This window comes from Apium graveolens, chromosome 9, assembly GCF_009905375.1.
Source record: "Apium graveolens cultivar Ventura chromosome 9, ASM990537v1, whole genome shotgun sequence".
NCBI lineage: Eukaryota > Viridiplantae > Streptophyta > Magnoliopsida > Apiales > Apiaceae > Apium > Apium graveolens.
The window spans coordinates 177835625-177857657 of record NC_133655.1 but is presented as its reverse complement, the minus strand read 5'-3'; positions in this window follow the sequence as shown (position 1 = coordinate 177857657).

The window sequence follows — 22033 nt, the reverse complement described above, 5'->3', positions numbered from 1 at the left end:
AAAATCAGGCTTTCTGCATTCACTTGCAAAATGACCACTCAAGCCACACTTGAAACATTTGAATTTTGACTTGTCAACCATGTTTCTGTTTGGCTTGGTTGCTTCAAAATTCTTCTTGAATTTGAGCTTGGCAACCCCTCTGGATAGAAAAGCTAGATGTTCATCTATTTCATCCATATCATATTGACTAAGATGGTCTTCATTTTCATCTACTAGCCCTTTTCCCTTTCCTTCACAAACTCTAGGGTTTGGTGCAGATTCCATAGCTCCAACCTTTATCTCTTTCTCTTTATCTTGCTCAGCAACCAATACAATGGACCCTCCTTTCTTTCTTCCTTTCTATGTCTTCTCATCTTGCTCTATTTCAAGCTCATAGGTCTTTAGAATCCCATACTGTCTGTCCAAGGTAAATTCCTTGTAATCTTGAGAATTTCTTAATGAGACTGTCATAGGCTTCCATTCCTTTGGCAGAGATCTAAGGAATTTGAGGTTTGATTCTTTTTCTGATAGACTCTTCCATGCAACTTTAAAGCATTTAGTAGTTTTTAAAATTTACTAAATATGTCAGTGAGTGACTCACTTTCTTCACCTGCTCAGTTCCATCACATATAACTTGAATTATATCCCAGACATCCTTAGCAGTATTGCAGTTTAATATGTTATCAAACATGTCACCATCAACATCATTAAACCGAATATTCATGACCTTCTTATCCTTGTGGACTTTTTTAATATCTAGATCAGACCATTCTACTTTAGGCTTCTGGATGTACTTTAGGCGTCTGGATGGATGGCTCATTTCTTATAGCAGCTCTCATAGGGACATGGGGACCTTTCTCAATGCAGTCCACATATCCTTCATCTTGAGAAAGAAGATGCAGGTGCATTTTCACCTTCTAGTGGTGATAGTTGTCTTTGTCCATAAATGGAATCTTCACTCCAATATCTTTTTTATTCATCCTGTTAGTTGTTGTGATCTTTAAACTCTGTGTACTTTAAGAGCTTACTCTGATACCAATTTTTATTCCTAAACAATCGAATAAAGAATTACAGAGGGGGGTTCAATGTAATTCTGGCTACTTTTTAAATGTTAAGAACAGTTCTACTATGAATATATAACATTGTTTGATTTAGCTAAAGTGCGGAATGAAAGTATTGAAGAAATCAAACACAAAGTAATCAAATATAAGTATTTAAAAACTTTCTGGTGGAGATATATATTAATATGAGAACTCTGTGATGCAATGTCTTTGCACACAACTGCTTATAAGTTGAACTCACAAGAACAGAGAAATTCTTTACATATATAGCTTTATCTATCTCTCTGGTAATTGCTTACTAACTTGGATGTATTCTACTTTGTGGCGCCCTCCAAACCCGGGTCAGAAGTTTGGGGTCCACACACACACACCTTATTTATAACCTGCTTATAACAATAATAAAGATAATAATAATATGCAGTGACTACTTACCAACTACCACGGACCGCAACAGTTTAAAGTATGCACACAAGCCAAACGCACACTTATATTACAAACCGTTCAAATCCCAATTATTCCAACTCAGAACTGAGAAATTAACATTATTACAAACTGTTACAAACTTAAATTACTCCAAAAGGTGCCTACTAGCTTAACTTGATCAACCTGAACCCCTACCTCTCGTGCTGGACTGGGGATCCTCGTTACCAACTGGTTCCTTCTTAACTGGAAAAGAACAAAAACAATATCGCACAAATGAGCTAACTAGCTCAGCAAGTCACAAAGACAAAACTGAGAATAATGATCATCGAGTGAAAATGGTTATGATATCAAGTGAACAATGGATTATGATTTAGCATTGAATATTATATTTTCATTTTAAAAACAAAGGTTAGGCTGCTGATCAGTCACGCACTAACCCCGAGCAAAGCACACAGCATTGCTCTAACTACTAGATCCAAGGCACACATCGGCCTAACTTGACCATTATATGGTTTGACCACGAATCTGGTCTATAATTTTATAAAAACAATCCAATCCTAACATAATAACAGAATAAACAGTAATAAGCAATAAACAGCATCATTAACAACATTGGACGTTCAATAATGAAATGGTTTCAATCTGCATAAGGATCAATATGGCATTTTCAAAGCTTGGATGTTAGGTAATGAAAGAATTAGATAACAAAGGAATCAATATTTTAGGGTTACCAGGAATTGGTCTTTCAAATCATAAGGTACAATGGTTTGAGTATATAAGTAATTCGGTTCAGTGTTTGGTATTTAGTTTGTATGTATTTGTGGAGTAGTATCGTATATCTGTGGTTCGTATTTGGGTGTACAACAATCAATGGTTTAGAAAGAATAAGGTTTACGGCTCAAGATCAATAACTGGAATCAGGGTTTTGGGTTCAGTGCTTCAAAGCACTTGCAATATAAAACAGGACTATCAATCCACTATAATATATCTCGAGAAAGTTCAGAACACTTGCCTGGTATTAGCTTGCTATACTTCTCTAACTTCCAATCACAATCTCCTACTCCTCGACTATCTGTTTCCCTTTACTATGCCTTGCCTCTTCTGCTCACATATCATAAACATCTATCAATACTCAACTCATACGATTCTATTCGACATATACTTCTATCTACCCTTCGTTTCACCCAAATCCGATTAACGGATTGAAAGTTATACTATAAACAAGTAAACATCGAATATATATACCGATAGTCAACCAACAAGTCACATATAACACATAGCACGTCAAACAATCAATGACATTCCATTTATAATGGAGTCTCGGGTCATAAACAGGCTTTTGGGTATTTAAAATGATTTTTAAAACATTTTTCGGAATTAAAACGGGTCGTTGGATCAATTTTGGAGTAATAAACAGGGTTCAGCTGGCCAAATCTGGCTTCAAAACAATTTTATAATAATTATCGAGCTTTGAAAATAATTTAAAATAATATTTTAAAGCTCGAAACTATTTTTCGAAAATTTTAAATAATTTTTAAATAATTAAATCTAATTAAGTAATTAATTAAAATCAATTAATAATTAATTAAATCAATTAATTAATTAATTTTCGAATTAATTGAACAATTAATCAAATAAATATTAACTGAAATTAATTAACTATTTAATTTAGATTTATTTTTGAATTAAAAATAATTTTTGGAATTAAAATAATGATTTTTAGAATTTTCAGAAATTAAAAATGAATTTTTGTAATTAAAATAAATAGAAAATATGATTTTAGAATATTTTTAAAACAGGAATCCTATTTTTGCAAATTCTGGAAAGTTCAGGGATTGAACTCCATCCTAACCTAATTGCAATATTCTGAGCATTTTCCATGTTTTGACTTTTTCGATCCGGCGTACGGTTTGTCCTGCGCGGGTCCCGGCGCAACATTTTCGATACATTATTTGTTTCGGTAAATCAATAAAACTCGTATTTTCGATAAACGAGATCTTTTTATTAAACTATCACAATTATCACCTCGTAATACTTGTAACCAGGCGCTGAGACCAAGACCGCAGTACAAATTGTACTGATTGGGATAATTAACCCGAAAACTGGTACCGTTTGGGTCAATTTTTATAAATAAACGTACCATTTTAAATCTGGAATGATCCAACGGGAAACTAATTTTCCGTAAATATAATTAGGCCCTCCAACTTTTGAAAAAGATGAAGTTCAATCCCTGAACTTTCCAGAACTTGTAAATTTAGGATTCCTGTTTCTAAATTATTTAAAAATCATATTTTCTATTTATTTTAATTATAAAAATTCGTTTTTAATTTCTGCAAATTCTAAAAAAATTATTATTTTAATTCCAAAAATTATTTTTAATCCAAAAATAAATCTGAATTAATTAGTTAATTAATTTTAATTAATAATTAATAATTAATTGGTCAATTAATTCGAAAATGAATTGATTAATTAATTTAATTAATTATTAATTGATTTTAATTAATTATTTAATTAGATTTAATTATTTATAAATGATTTAAAAATTCCGAAAAATAGCTTCGAGCTTTAAAATATTATTTTAAATTGTTTTCAAGGCTCGATTATTATTATAAAATTATTTTTAAGCCAGATTTGGCCAACCGAACCTTGTTTATTGCTTTAAAATTGATCCAACGACCCGTTTTAATTCCAAAAAATGTTTTAAAAATCATACTAAATACTCGAAAGCCCGTTTATGACCCGATACTTCTCTATAAATGGAATGTCATTGATTGTTTGACGTGCTATGTGCTATATGTGACTTGTTTGTTTGACGGTCGGTCTGTATGTTCGGTGTTTACTTGTTTATAGCATAACTTTCAATCCGTTAATCGGATTTGGGTAAAACGAAGGGTAGATAGAAGTGTATCTCAATTAGAATCGTATGAGTTGAGTATTGATAGATGTTTATGATATGTGAGCAGAAGAGGCAAGGCATAGTAAAGGGAAACAGATAGTCGAGGAGTAGGAGATTGTGATTGGAAGTTAGAGAAGTATAGCAAGCTAATATCAGGCAAGTGTTCTGAACTTTCTCGAGATATATTATAGTTGATTGATAGTCATGTTTTATATTGCAAGTGCTTTGAAGCACTGAACCCTAAACCTTGATTCGAGCTATTGATCTTTGAGCTGTAAACCTTATTCTTTCTGAACCATTGATTGTTGTATACCCGAATACGAACCACATATATACGTTACTACTCCACAATTACATACAAATGAAATGCCAAACACTGAATCAAATTGCTTACATATTCAAACCATTGTACCTTATATTTTGAAAGACCAAATCCTTGCAACCTTGAAACTTTGATTCCTTTGTTATCCAATTCTTTCATTACCTAACAACCATTCTTTGAAATTGCCATATTGATCCTTTGTGAAGATTAAAACCATTTCATTATTGAACATCCTATGTTGCTTATGATTTTGTTTATTTCTTTACATTGTTTATTCTGTTATTATGTTAGAATTGGATTGTTTTATAAAATTGTGGAACAGATTCGTGGTCAGACCAGATTGGTGGTCAAATTAGGCCAATGTGTGCCTTGGATTCAGAAACTAGAGCAGAGCTGTGTGCCTTGCTCGGGGTTAGTGCGTGACTGATCAATAGCCTAACCTTGTTTTTTTTTAAATGAAAACATAATATCCAATTATAAATCATTAATCATTGTTCACTTGATACCATAACTCTTTTCACTTGATGATCATTATTCTCAGTCTTGTCATTGTGACTTGTTGAGCTAGTTATCTCATTTGTACGATGTTGTTTATGTTCTTTTCCAGTTAAGAAGGAACCAGTTGGTAGCGAGGATCCCCAATCCAGTGCGAGAGCTAGGGGTCCAGGTTGATCGAGTTAAGCTAGCTGACAGCTTTTGAGATAGTTTAAGTTTTTAAAAGTTTGTAATAATGTTTAATATTCAGTTCTGAGTTTGAATAGATTGGATTTGGACGTTTGTAATATAAAGTGTGTGTGTGGCTTGTGTACATACTTTAACCTGTTGCGGTCCGTGGTAGTTGGTAAGTAGGGTCATAGCATGTTATTTTATCTTTATTATTATAAGAAGGTTATAAATAAGGTGTGTGTGTGTGTGGACCCCAAATTCTGACCCAGGTTTAGAGGGCGCCACAGGTTTGGTATCAGAGCTACAGGTTATAAGTCACTAACATAAGCCTAGATTGACGGGAATGGGTAGAGGATTAGGATTAGAAGTAAGAAATAGAAATAGAACGTCGAGAGGTTGAGTGTGACGGTATAACAGGTATTAGTATGATTCGCGTTGTGGTTCGAGATTCTTATATTGCAATATGATTTCAGATAGCAGCGATGGCCGACTCTTTCATCCCCGTATCAGCTAATTACTCAGAGCCCTCAGTTGGAAGACCATCTTCAGATTCACGTCATGTTGTTCCGCCCGTGTTGGCTATTTTACCTCCACCTGTGTTAAAGCCCGTACCACTGCAGGCTATTCCACCCCCAAGCGTGAGGCCACCTATCAGAGGACCCCCACCAGCTGATTCAGATTCCACTGGGCATTCCGTTGCGGGTGCCCCATTCCGGTCTATATTGTATCATGTTCCTTATTACCGGTTTGAGGCTCTTTTATTGGAGCGTGATTCCTTGTTGGCACAGATCCGAGAGCTGCAGCATATCATCAGGACTACAGATGTTGATCATGGTGTGAAGGAGCTTCGAGAGGAGATCCATGTGACACGCAGGATTCGTGAGGCTAGGCTACATGGAGCCACATTACCTGGTCGAGGCCCTGATGCACTTATGGGATGGGCTAGTGAGGTGATGGAGGACTTTTGTAACGTCTGAGAAATTTACGTCTGTATTATATCATAATTATAATAAATTATGTGTAATAATGTGTCATTTATGTGTAATTATCTGTCAAACCCTAACGGTTACGTGTTACGTGTATTCCGTGTCATTTCAGTATTTTTAAGATATTTTTCATATGTTTTATTTTGCATTCATAAGTTTCATTTCAAACGTTTTACAACCTAAACCATGATTTTAAAGCCAGTATTTCAAATAAAATAATGGGCCTTATTTTTCATCAAACGGCTTTTACCATCGCATTATTCTGAACATCTAGACATTTTATAAATTTTCTCGTTTTGCGAAAAATGACTTTTCTGGGCCCCATTGGGTGTTAAAAAACCCACAAAAATCACATTTTTATTTTTATAAAATTATAGGACTTTTATTTATACTATTTCTTTGTATTTTTGCATTATTCGCAATTTTTGGGAAATTTTGGCATATATATTGTATAAATAAAATATTTATAAATTAAATTTTAATACCAAAAAATTATAAAAATTAGGGCCAAATATTTTTATTAGATGTATAATTAGGCCCTTAATTTTATTTAGGGGTATTATTTTTCGCACTATAAATAGCCTAATTATCAGTTAATTATAATTAATTAATTATTAAATATTCTGCAAATTTCTGGAAATTCTCTGAAGAACAGTTCGGGTCGGATTTCGGGTCAAGAATCAATCACTGATTTTGAACTTTTCTGGACACCAAATCGTATCATGTGAGTACTCAAATCAATGGTTTTGAGCTGTTCTTTCAGTTTATGCAATCAATTTCAGGTTTTGATGTGTGGATTTTCAATTTGTAATTCTAGGGTTATGCTAGAATTGGTACTTTTCGATTTTAGGGTTACTTGTTGAATTTGATGTTATGAATAGCTTTATTTGATAGTTTATGATCGATTCCTGCTAATTAATTGTACGGATGATTGCTTGAATTGATAGGACTATATCTAGGGTTTATATATTTCTTTGTTTGATCGTTTTTTATTTTTGAGATAACTGAGATATGATAGAGTATAGGGGTTTGATTGTGTGTGTTATAAGTGTTATTTTCATATATAGAACGTAATTTTTGATGTACAAATTAGTGAAATCGGATTTTGGCCGGATTTTTGTTTGATTTGATCGGAGAATTAGTTGTAGGGGTTGTTAGCATTAGATGTTGGTATGGTTGAATTGCTGGTGTGATTTTGAATGAAATAGAAGGACGAATCGATCCAAACGATCCCATTTTGACTACGAATCGAGCTCACCGGATTCTCGCCGGTTTTTGTTCTGTTTCGCCGGGAAAGATGACACGGGGGTGGATGAACGAGAAAGACGACAGGGATGTGCAGCTGAAGTTGTGATGAATTGATAGGCATAAAAAACGGACTGAAAACGTGGTATTTCGTGTAGAAATTGTCCTCGCCGGAATCGAGCTCCGGTGGTCGAAACCTCGCCGGTTTCTGGGCTATGAACACCACCGGCGGGTTGTTCTTGCCAACCCGGACCCGACCCGGTGGATTCTAAATATTAACCCGGTTTTAATCCTAAAAAGCCCCAACTTGAATTTCAGTTTATGTTTCTGAATTTTAATTAATTAATTATATTTTATTAAATCAGAATTAGTTTTTATTAATTCTGAAAACTGATTAAAAATTAGTTTTAAATTCTGTAAAATATTATTAATAGTTTCTGAATTATTTTCTTAAATTAGAAATTCGAATTTAATTATTTAATTAATTATTTAACTATTTATCTAATTATTTATCTATTTAATTATTATTTAATAGTTAAGTAAATAATTAATAATTAAGGATTAAAATTTATCGAATATTACGAGAAAAGATTCGATAATTAGGAAATAAAACGAGTAACTCGTGTTCATAAGGGTAATTGAACATTATTACTCGAACGATATTTAATTATTTGTAGAATATCGTAATAAGTATTCGTAACGAATAGTTAAATACAGATAGTTAATTTAAGTCGTATAAATGGTAATAATAACCGTAATGTTTCAATAATTATGCGAGAAATGCGAATAACTTGTAGAAACACGAGTAGTTGATCGTTGAGTTGGAATATGATTCGAATAATAACTTAATTATTCGATAATTATCATATCCGCTAACGATATCGATTATTTATTTGTAAATAATCGATCTAATCGAGTAAGTAATAATAAATTATAGATACTTGTAATAAATTGTAATTAATCCTAATGAGTAGGGATTAATTATTGTAGATTATTAAATAATCACTTATTAAATATTTATTAGTTATTTATTATTTATTAATTATTTAAAAAAGGATTAATTATTTCGATAATCAAATAACTTTCAATAAATCATAACATATTCATTTTAACTCCAAAAATTATAGAAAAATTATTTTTGACTTTGATTTTTCTTAAATAATTATTTAAAAATTATTTTAGGGTTTAAAAATTTGAAATAATTATTTATATTGGACAAATAAATTGAATTAGCAGTGTTTAATTGATAGTAATTCGACCATTAGTCCGATTTGAGCGAAACGAAAGCCCTTTGACTCAGAAAAATGAATTCTTTTCATTAAAAATAATATTAAGACCTAATTTCTTCTAGAAATTAGTTGAATTTATTATTTGCTTGATTATCAGTCGAAGTGCATGCCGAGACGAGTCCGAAAAATTCCGGAAAAAGGGGAAACCAGGCAGATGATGATCAGTGAAGCGATCAGCGAGTCAATTTTGATTTTAAAAAAATTATTTTAACTATAAAAATGATTATGTGCTTATGTGCTTATGTGTATTATGTGGTTAATCAAGTCCTATCTACTAATATATAATATACGAGTCAGCCATAAGCGCATGGGTAGATAATAGGAACGACGTGAAGTCGATTCAAGATGCAATTGAAGTACAAAATGACTTAACCAGTCTATTTTGCTAACAGAAGCTAAGCCAGCAAGGCAGGTCGAGTAGGTGATAGAAGAAGGTGATTTAATTGCAGTGAGTCACGCAGAAGGCAAGTTTCTCCCCTATTCAATTTTCAGAATAGTGATATTTTCGTCAGATTCTTATCACGCTTGCACTCTTTTAATTCTCTTGTTCATATTTCATTTCGATTCTTGCTTATCCTTTTCATTTGAATTTATTATTCATATTCCAATTGCTACTCACAATTATTGATATATTCAGGTGATTAGAATATATAAAAGCATACCGATTGTTCCGGTTGCTATGCCAGGGACTGCATAATAATACTTTGGGGATTAAGTTTACTTAATCCTAAGGACCGGGACATAACCGGATCCTTGAGATGGGCCGTAGTTCCTGGGTGCCTGACGGGATCTATATAGTGAGATATAGATCTGCACTGTATCCTGGCTGATCAGCAGGGTATGGATGCGAGCTTGAGTCCAGTTTAGTTCATTTTTATTCGCCAATAATGGCCTTCTTTCTATTCTCGCGGGGTTATATCTTTGTAGATATACCCGGGTTACGGATTTATTTAAATTGTTTTAACACTGTTTATATTTGCGGACTTGTTGAGCAATTGTTGGCTCACCCTTTTTGTTGTTATTCACCTTATTGTTTTCAGTTAAGAAGGAATATGAAACCCATCAGGACTCGAGTGGTAAAGAAGCGGGTCAAGCCTCGGGATCCTCTCATACCCAAGGTGTTGATCCCAATCCAGGAAGAAAGCTTTGAGTTGCCCGAACAGGTGGTGTGTAGATAGTTAGTGTATGTGTTTGAATAAAGATGAACTTAGTTTAAAATGGATTAGACAATGGTTTGTAATAAAGAGAGTTTGTGAGATTTTGAATTTCATTTGTAGTAAAAGTAGATAGTGGTTCTTGTTTTCATACTTCAACCTAAAAAGATCCTGGTTAGTGTTAAAGGTGTTTAGTTTTATTTCTTTATTATTGTTAATCAGATTGTACAGGTTTGGTGATTGTACAAGGAAGTACAAGAAACAGAGGGCACAAAGGCCAGTTTCAGATGATGAGGAGGAAGCAGCTAAGGAAGGGGATCAGGAATCTCTGTTCTCACAAGACAAGGAATTTGCTCCAGTCACTTCTTCTCCATCAACTCCATCTCAGGAAGCTGTATCTAACAAGGCTAACTCACCATCTGTGTCTCTTGTTGATCCAGGCACAAGTGCTGAAATTGATATTCAGAACCTGGTTGTGCCTGAAATACTTTTCTTAGAAGCTCCAACAGCAAATAATACTTCTACAACACCTGTTATTGATGCTGTTCAAACTCCAGAGTTATCAACAACACCTTTTCTGCATCAAGATGATGATGATCAGATTTTAGGTACGCATCAGGATATGGCTGTTGATCAGAACTTAGTATCAGATCAGAAATTAGAGGATGCTGAAGCCTCCATTGCTACTCACACTGTTGTCTTATCAGAAGATACTGATTCTTTAAGTTCTGATGCTGCAAATGTTGGAGATACTGGTGAAGCTGCTACAACTGTAGATGCTGATGAAGCAGGTCCTTCAGGACATACTCCTCCACCGACTCTTCCTAAGTCTGAACTGGTAAAGGAGTTTGTTATCAGGGATGCACCAGTACCTTGGAGTGAAACTTCTACAGGTCAGGAGTGGACTAAGGAATGGAACTCAGTTTCATGTGTTCCAAATGCTTTACATCTTGCTGAGCACTTGACTAAAGCTGATGAAATGTTAAATTCTGATGATTTTAAAACCCAGCTTAGAGTCACTGCATTGAGTACTAAACATCTACAAGGTCTTCATTCCAATACTCATGCAGAGCTACACAAGATTCAGGAGAACTTTATCAAACAGGAACAAGTTTGGAAAATTGATAAGAAAAAGTTCTTCCAACCTACCATTGACAGGGTTGCTTATATTGAGAAAACTCAAGAGAAACAACAAGCTCAGATTGATCAAATTCTGATAAATCAAGCTTCTCAGCAATCGCAACTTACTGAAATCCAGACCTCAGTGGAACTACTTATCTCTCTTTTATTACCTGCTGATGCCAAAAAGGGGGAGAAGGTAATTAAGTCCAAATGCAAAACCAACAAGACACTGCAAGGAAAGGATGATGGAAAAGATGACCAAGGAACCTCTGGAATGGTTAGTGGTCATAGTCAAGGTAGAAGGTTTACATCAAGACAAGCTAGTCACAGAACAAGTTCTGATACTGGGAAAAGAATAAGTTCTGCTGCTGGTAAAAGGATAAGTTCTGATGAACTTCTAGATCTTGATGAGGAAATGTCAAGACAGTTATTTCTTCAAGAAAATCCAGGGATGGACTTGGAAAGTTTAAAGGAAGAAGAAGCCAGACTTAAATCAGAGAAAGTCAAATCTAAATCTGAAGCTTCTGGTAAAAAGTTACTTCCAAAACCTAAAGGCATTGTGATCAAAGAAAGGATACATACTGAAGCAACTTTGGCTAGATCACAACCACAGATAGATCCAAGATCCAAGGGTAAAGAAAAGGTTGGTGAACCTATCAAGCCTTATGTACCTCCTGAGGAAGAAGAAATTACTGATGAAAAAGTTGATCTTGCTCTGACTACAAGAAAAGTTCTTAAAACAACCTCTGACATGGCTCAAGTTGTTCAGAGTCAAGAAATTGTAAGTTCTGATATTCAGAAGAAGCAAGTAACCTCTGACAGTGCTCAAGTTAACTTGATATCAGAAAATAGATCTAAAACACTCCTACCAGAATTCATTAAAGCAAAACAGACTCAATCTTTGAAGACTACTGCAAGTGGTTTTGAAGTAAGAGTAGTTACTGGAAAGGAAGCTAGAGATAAAACTGGAATGGGAAGTGCTGATGAAAGAAGAGTACACAACACTACCAATGATCCAACTTCCTTGAGTGAACCAGGTATTGGAGAAACTCCTGAGAGATTGAATCAACTGGAATCTGTACAGATGGTTTACCATACCTACTTGAAAGAATACATCATGTTGTATTTCATGACAGATGGTAGGGTTTATCATTTAAGACAAAATGCCATTCCTTTGAAGTATTTTGAAGAATTGGAGCATGTACTTTTCTTACTTCAAGTGGATGACAGAATAACAGAGACTGCTGCAAACTACTTAAAAGAACAGATTCAGAGACATAAAAGGCTTTATTCTGTTAAGTCTGACAGCATATATGTTCCAAAGTACAGAGATCACAATGGTGATATTGTTGATATGAAGCCTAATACTGCACAGATCAGAACGTATCTTGGTATTAAGGGACTTGAATTCAATCTTGAATCTGACAAAGCTTATGTCATAAGACTAGATCAGGAGTTAAGAAAAGCAAAGATTAATGATCTCAGAGCTGCAATCTTTTAAACTGGTGAAGATACTGCAGAGCTTAAAGGTGTTAAAAGGAGAATGATTGATGAACTAAGATATGCTGAGAAATGTTTGTTGAAGAACTATCTCAGAACAACTCCTGACATCAGAGAGATCAGAAAATGAAGAAGCCAAGTCGAAGATCTACAACTGCTTAAATTATGATATTTATACAGATTGAAGTTGTTATCAGAAGTTGAAATTGGTAAAAACTTTAAGGACTGTAAGTTGTAGTTATCTAGTCTATTTCTCATGCATTTGTACTTAATGTTTTTGACATCATCAAATATCTGTTAAACTTGTATATTTTGTTAATTTACAAGTTGGGGGAGATTGTTAGATATATTTGATAATGTCATGGCTAATATGTTTTATGTTTAGCTTTCAGATCTTACGTGAACAGGATAAATCAGTACTTAACTGTTGATCAGTACTTATACTGGAAGTCAGGACTTAAGGATATCAGTACTTATATTATCAGGAGATAATCATCAGAAGATAGATATCAGAACTTAAGTGCTGAAGGACAATCAGATAAGGACAGTAGCTGATTAAAGGAAAGAAGATCGAGATAAACATAAGAAGAGATATGCATGAAGAAAGAATTCCGTGAAGAATGGAATACTTGGAAGAAAAGATATCTGATTGATATATTTTAGGAAGCAGAATTATATTCCATATCAATTAGCGATTATCTTGTAACTGTGTAGTATATAAACACAGGCATAGGGTTTACACTATAAGTGTTATCATTATCGAAGTTATTATTCTTTATAACCCTTGCAGCTCTCATGATATTTGTTCATCACTGAGAGGTAACAGTTCCATACTGTAACAGAGTTTATTATTGCAATAAAGTTTGTTTTCTGTTACTTAAGATCTTAAAGTTTGATTTGAGTGTACTATACAGTGTATTCACCCCCTCTACAGTGTGTGTGTGACCTAACAGCTTACATTTCCAGTTTTTATATTCAGCAACTGTTTTCTTTATATAAATCATGTTGTTAATACAGGATAAATTGTTTTCCTACATACTGTCAATTGTTTATTAAACTATAAAAGAAATATCACTTATTTTGTTATCAGAAGAAGATGGCACCAAAAAGAAAGACTAGGGCTGAGACTTCTAACAGCAATTCTGAAGATCAGGCTAATGAGACCATGAACCAAATGTTCCATCTGATATAACAACAGATGGTAATGATGTAGCAACAGATGCAGCATCAACAACAACAGATTCAACAACAAATGTTACGGCAGCCACCTCTTCTTGAGCCTCATTTACCACCAGTATTACCTGTTGTTACTTTTAAGCAGTTTAAGTCAGTTAACCCTCCGGAATTTGATGGGTCAGCCGATCCTATCAAAGCCACCACCTGGTTAAAAGAAATGGAGAAAGTGTTTGCACTAGTGAAGATAGGTGAAGATCAAAAGACTGACTTTGCTAGTTATTTGTTGAAAGGAGAGGCAAATTATTGGTGGGAGTCTAAAAAGGCTTTAGAGGGTGAAGATGTTATTGCATGGGATAGGTTTAAAGAGTTGTTTTTAGATAAACATTTTCCTCGCTATGTGAGAAATCAAATGCAGATAAAGTTTTTGGAACTGAAGCAGGGAAGTATGTCCGTGACAGAGTATGAAGCCAAGTTTACTGAATTGGCTAGGTTCGTCCCAGAACAAGTGGACACTGAAGAGAAACGAGTTCAAAGGTTTCAAGAGGGATTATGACCGTGGATCCGTGGACAAGTTGCAGTGTTTGAATTAACAACGTATACCACCGTAGTCCAGAAAGCCTTGATCATCGAAGGAGAGAGTGAAAGATCTCAAAGAGATAGAGGACAGGGGAGTTTCCAAGATCGTTCCAGCAAAAAGTCGGGATTTCAAGCCCGGACAAATTTGAATTTGAAAAGGATAGGACAAGGTACCCAGAAAACAGGCAATCGTTTCCAAGCCCCCAAACAGCAGGGAATTGTCAAGGTCCCAGTGTCGTACTACAGAACTTGTGGACGCAAGAATACCAGTGTATGTATTAAAGCATATGTGACATGTTTTAAATGCAAGCAGAAAGGGCACTATTCTAACGAATGTCCAACGGGAAAGACAGCAGAAATCATTTGCTTCTAATGTGGAAAGAAAGGGCATATCGCTAGGAATTGTAAAGGACTAACAATGGAAGCCAGTATTCCGAAAGTATTGGCATTACCTCCGCCACCGCCGCCTAATCAACCTAGAGCAAGGACTTTCAACATGACCATGAAAGAAGCAGTGCAGAGTCCAAGTGTTATTGCAGGTATGCTTTTGGTGAATTCTGTAGATTCAAAAGTATTAATTGATTCTGGAGCTACCCGTTCATTTATTTCTGAGGAATTTCTTGATAAATTACATTGTGAAATCGAATGGTTGGGCGAGACGGTAATTATAAAATTAGCGAATGACGACCAAGTTCCAGTAGATCGAGTGTGTCCTGCGTATGATATAGAGATAGCTGGACATCATTTTTCTGTAGATTTAATTCCTTTTAAGCTAGGAGAGTTTGATGTCATTTTGGGAATAGACTGGTTAGCGTGTCATAATGCTCAGATCGATTGCGCAAATAAGAAAGTCAAATTGCGAACTGCGGAAAATGCAATGGTAATATTCAAGGGCGAAAAACAGCGAAAGAAATTTCTTACAGTGATGCAGACCAAACGATTGCTTCGTAGGGATGCGAGATGTATATAGCATACGTGTTAGATACTGAGAAAGGAAGTCCCAAATTAGAAGACATTCCAGTTGTATGTGAATTTCCGGATGTCTTTCCAGAAGAACTTCCAGGGTTACCACCAGATCGAGAAATTGAGTTCACGACTGATTTAGCACCAGGTACATAACCAGTTTCGAAAGCTCCATATCGAATGGCTCTAGTTGAGATGAAGGAATTATCAACGCAACTGCAAGATCTTCTAGACAGAGGCATCATTCGACCCAGTGTATCCCCATGGGGTGCACCGGTGTTGTTCGTGAAGAAGAAGGACTGCAACATGCGATTATGCATCGACTATCGGGAATTAAATAAGCTCACTATCAAGAACAAGTATCCTTTACCGTGAATCGACGATTTGTTTGATCAGCTAAAAGGAGTTGCATGGTTTTCGAAGATAGATTTGCGATCAGGCTATCATCAATTGAAGATTAAAGCCGAAGATATTCCCAAGACTGCGTTTCGTACGAGAAATGGACATTACGAGTTTCTTGTGATGGCATTCGGTTTGACTAATGCGCCAGCAGCATTCATGGATCTGATAAACAGAGTATTTAAGAAATATTTGGACAAATTCGTGATTTTATTTATTGATGACATCTTGATTTACTCAAAGACGGAAGAAGAGCATGTTGAGCACTTGAGGATAGCTTTGGAAATTCTGAGAAAAGAGCAATTGTATGCGAAATTCTCGAATTATGAATTCTGGTTGAAGGAAGTACAATTTCTAGGGCACATCATCAATAGAGAAGGCATCTAAGTCGATCCAGCGAAAATTGAAGATGTGTTGAATTGGGAAAGACCAAAGACACCGACAGAAGTTCGAAGTTTCTTGGGATTGGCAGGATATAATCGAAGATTTGTTAAAGATTTTGCGAAAATAGCAACGCCGTTAACCAAGTTAACTCGAAAAAGTGAAAAGTTCATATGGAACGACAAATGTGAGGAAAGTTTCCAGGAGCTGAAGAATTGATTAGTAACCGCACCGGTACTTGTGTTGCCAGACGAGCATGGAAATTTTGTCATTTATAGCGACGCTTCATATCGCGGACTAGGATGTGTATTGATGCAGCACGGTAACGTCATTGCATATGCCTCAAGGCAGCTTAAACCTCATGAGCAAAAGTATCCTACGCATGACCTGGAATTAGCAGCGATCGTATTTGCGTTGAAACTGTGAAGGCACTATCTCTACGGTGAAAAATGTGAAATCTACGTGGATCATAAAAGTCTGAAGTATATCTTTACGCAAAAGGAACTAAACATGCGTCAACGTCGATGGCTGGAATTGATTAAAGATTACGATGTTACGACCAGTTATCATCCAGGGAAAGCAAATGTTGTGGCAGATGCGCTGCGCTGAAAAGAAAGATTGAATTTGTTAACTTCATGCGAAGAATTAGCCAAGGAATTCGATAAATTGGAAATCAAAATTCGTGTTCCCAATGAATCTACACAAGCTATCTACGCTATGACTTTTCAACCAGAGTTGTTAGAGAAGATTCGCAGATGTCAAAAAGAAGTAATGAGTCAGGATGATGACTTAAGGGGAGAAGAAATCACAACTCAGAAGGATAATGAAGGGATTTTACATTTCGCATCGAGAATCTGGATCCCTAACGTGGCAAAATTGAAGGAAGAAATATTGCGAGATGCGTACAGTTCGAAGTACTCCATTCATCCAGGAAGCACAAAAATGTATCGCGATCTGAAGGAAAAATTTTGGTGGCCGAACATGAAGAAGGAAATAGCAGAATGGGTAAGTAAATGCTACATATGCCAGCGACTTAAAGCGGAACATCAACGTCCGAGCGGATTATTACAACCGTTAGATATTCCAGAATGGAAATGGGAACATCTAGCGATGGATTTTATGGTAGGACTACCAAGGACTAAAGCAAATCATGATGCGATATGGGTGATTATGGATAGACTCACGAAGTCGGCTCATTTTTTATCGATTAACGAAAGATTTTCGCTCGACAAGCTAGTGCACATGTATCTCAAGGAAATTGTGATGCGACATGGAGTTTCGATATCTATCGTGTCTGATCAAGATCCTCGTTTCAACTCAAGATTTTGGAGACAATTTCAAGAATGTCTTGGAACAAAATTAAATATGAGTACCGCTTATCATCCGCAAACCGATGGGCAAAGTGAAAGAACTATCCAAACGATTGAAGACATGCTACGAGTTTGTGCGATTGATTTCGAAGGCAATTGGGATGAACATTTACCTTTGGTGGAATTTTTTTACAACAACAGTTATCACGCCAGTATTGGAATGGCACCGTATGAAGTATTATACGGAAGAAAATGCAGATCGCCAATACATTGGGATGAAGTGGGAGAATGCAAGATTTTGGGTCCAAAATTAATCCAACAAACTAAAGAAAAGATTGAACTTATCCGGAGATGATTAGATGCAGCACAAAACAGGCAACAAAATATGCAGATCGAGCACGGAAATATATGAATTATCAGGAAGGAGAGCACGTATTACTCAAAATATCGCCATGGAAAGGATTGGCCAGATTTGGCAACAAGGGTAAATTGAAACCACGATACTTCGGACCGTTTGAAATTTTAAAGAAAGTGGGAAAAATTGCGTACGAATTAGCTTTACCGCCGCATATGCAACATATTCACAATGTGTTTCACGTGTCGATGCTTAAGCGATATAATCCTGATTCTAGGCATGTAATCGAGTATGAACCAATATATCCAACCTGATTTGTCTTTTGTAGAACAGCCGATAAGAATTTTAGATCGACGAGAGAAAGTATTGAGAAATAAGTCCGTATTTTTAGTGCAAGTGTTGTGTAGAAATCCTATAGTTGAAGAATCAACTTGGGAACTTGAGAGTGAGATATTAGAGAAATATCCTCATTTGTTTTCATAGAAGATTCTGAGGACAGAATCCTATTAAGGGGGGAAGGATGTAACGTCTGAGAAATTTACATCTGTATTATATCATAATTATAATAAATTATGTGTAATAATGTGTCATTTGTGTGTAATTATCTATCAAACCCTAACGGTTATGTGTTACGTGTATTCTGTGTCATTTTAGTATTTTTAAGATATTTTTCAGATGTTTTATTTTGCATTCATAAGTTTCATTTCAAACGTTTTACAACCCAAACCATGATTTTAAAGCCAGTATTTCAAATAAAATAATGGGCCGTATTTTTCATCAAACGGCTTTTACCATCACATTATTTTGAACATCTAGACATTTTATAAATTTTCTCATTTTGCGAAAAATGACTTTTTCGGGCCCCATTGGGTGTTAAAAACCCCACAAAAATCACATTTTTATTTTTATAAAATTATAGGACTTTTAGTTACACCATTTCTTTGTATTTTTGCATTATTCACAATTTTTGGGAAATTTTGGCATATATATTGTATATATAAAATATTTATAAATTAAATTTTAATACACAAAAATTATAAAAATTAGGGCAATATATTTTTATTAGATGTATAATTAGGCCCTTAATTTTATTTAGGGGTATTATTTTTCACACTATAAATAGCCTAATCATCAGTTAATTATAATTAATTAATTATTAAAAATTCTGCAAATTTCTGGAATTTCTCTGAAGAACAGTTCGGGTCGGATTTCGGGTCAAGAATCAATCACTGATTTTGAACGTTTCTGGACACCAAATCGTATCATGTGGCTACTCAAATCGATGGTTTTGAGATGTTCTTTCAGTTTATGCAATCAATTTCAGGTTTTGATGTTTGGATTTTCAATTTGTAATTCTAGGGTTATGCTAGAATTGGTACTTTTCGATTTTAGGGTTACTTGTTGAAATTGATGTTATGAATAGCTTTATTTGATGGTTTATGATCGATTCCTGCTAATTAATTGTACAGACGATTGCTTGAATTGATAAGACTATATCTAGGGTTTATGTATTTCTTTGTTTGATCTTTTTGATTTTTGAGATAACTGAGATATGATAGAGTATAGGGGTTTGATTGTGTGTGTTATAAGCGTTATTTTCATATATAGAACGTAATTTTTGATGTACAAATTAGTGAAATCGGATTTTGGTCGGACTTTTGTTTGATTTGATCGGAGAATTAGTTGTAGGGGTTGTTAGGATTAGATGTTGGTATGGTTGAATTGCTGGTGTGATTTTGAATGAAATAGAAGGTCGAATCAATCCAAACGATCCCGTTTTGACTACGAATCGAGCTCACCGGATTCTCGCCGATTTTTGTTCTGTTTCGCCGGGAAAGATGACATAGGGGTGGATGAACGAGAAAGACGACCAGGATGTGTACCTGAAGTTGTGATGAATTGATAGGCAGCAAAAACGGACTGAAAACGTGTTGTTTCGTGTAGAAATTGACCTCGCCGGAATCGAGCTCCGGTGGCCGGAACCCCGTCGATTTCTGGGTTATAACAACAGCGGGTTGTTCTTGCCAACCCGGACCTGACCCGGTGGATTATAAATATTAACCCGGTTTTAATCCTAAAAAGCCCTAAATTGAATTTCAGTTTATGTTTCTGAATTTTAATTAATTATTTATATTTTATAAAATCAGAATTAGTTTTTATTAATTCTGAAAACTAATTAAAAATTAGTTTTAAATTTTGTAAAATATTATTAATAGTTTCTGAATTATTTTCTTAAATTACAAATTCGAATTTAATTATTTAATTAATTATTTAACTATTTATCTAATTATTTATCTATTTAATTATTATTTAATAGTTAAGTAAATAATTAATAATTAAGGATTAAAATTTATCGAATATTACGAGAAAAGATTCGATAATTAGGAAATAAAACGAGTAACTCGTGTTCAGACGGGTAATTGAACATTATTACTCGAACGATATTTAATTATTCGTAGAATATCGTAATAAGTATTCGTAACGAATAATTAAATACAGTTAGTTAATTTAAGTCGTATAAATGGTAATAATAACCGTAATGTTTCAATAATTATGCGAGAAATGCGAATAACTTGTAGAAACACGAGTAGTTGATCCTTGAGTAGGAATATGATTCGAATAATAAATTAATTATTCGATAATTATCGTATCCACTAACGATATCGATTATTTATTTGTAAATAATCGATCTAATCGAGTAAGTAATAATAAATTGTAGATACTTGTAATAAATTGTAATTAATCCTAATGATTAGGGATTAATTATTGAAGATTATTAAATAATCACTTATTAAATATTTATTAGTTATTTATTATTTATTAATTATTTAAAAAAGGATTAATTATTTCGATAATTAATCAAATAACTTTCAATAAATCATAACATATTCCTTTTAACTCCAAAAATTATAGAAACATTATTTTTGACTTTCAGTTTTCTTAAATAATTATTTAAAAATTATTTTAAGGTTTAAAAATTTGAAATAATTATTTATATTGGATAAATAAATTGAATTATCAGTATGTAATTGATAGTAATTAGACCATTAGTCCGATTTGAGCGAAACGAAAGCCCTTTGACTCAGAAAAATGAATTCTTTTCATTAAAAATATTAAGACCTAATTTCTTCTAGAAATTAGTTGAATTTATTATTTTCTTGATTATCAGTCGAAGTGCATGCCGAGACGAGTCCAAAAAATTCCGGAAAAAGGGGAAACAAGGCCGATGATGATTAGTGAAGCGATCAGCGAGTCGATTTTGATTTTAAAAAAAAATATTTTAACTATAAAAATGATTATGTGCTTATGTGTATTATGTGGTTAATCAAGTTTTATCTGCTAATATATAATATACGAGTCAGTCATGAGCGCATGGGTAGATAATAGGAACGACGTGAAGTCGATTCAAGATGCAATTGAAGTACAAAATGACTTAACCAGTCTATTTTGCTAACAGAAGCTAAGCCAACAAGGCAGGTCGAGTAGGTGATAGACGAAGGTTATTTAAATTTGCAGATATACCCGGGTTACGAATTTATTTAAATTGCTTTAACATTGTTTATATTTGCGGACTTGTTGAGCAATTGTTGGCTCACTTTTTTTGTTGTTATTCACCTTATTGTTTTCAGTTAAGAAGGAATATGAAACCCATCAGGACTCGAGTGGTAAAGAAGCGGGTCAAGCCTCGGGATCCTCTCATACCAAAGGTGTTGATCCCAATCCAGGAAGAAAGCTTTGAGTTGCCCGAACAGGTGGTGTGTAGATAGTTAGTGTGTGTGTTTGAATAAAGATGAACTTAGTTTAAAATGGATTAGACAATGGTTTGTAATAAAGAGAGTTTGTAAGATTTTGAATTTGGTTTGTAATAAAAGTAGATAGTGGTTCTTGTTTTCATACTTCAACCTAAAAAGATCCTGGTTAGTGTTAAAGGGGTTTAGTTTTATTTCTTTATTATTGTTAATCAAATTGTACAGGTTTGGTGATTAGCTAGTAACCCCCAGACTTATACCCCGGGTATGGAGGACGTTACAACTTTGAGAGGCTGGGAGGACCAGAGTTTCCTTGGAGTTAGATCCAGAGATGGAGATGATGATCAGTTCTGTTGTGGTTGTTTAGTATGTAAGGTAGTGTGTAGTATGTATCAGTAGACTTTTGGGTTGTATTTATAGACTAGATCCGCTGACTAGTGAGTAGGTTTGTTGTACCATTTTGCTTTTACTTCCGAAGCGT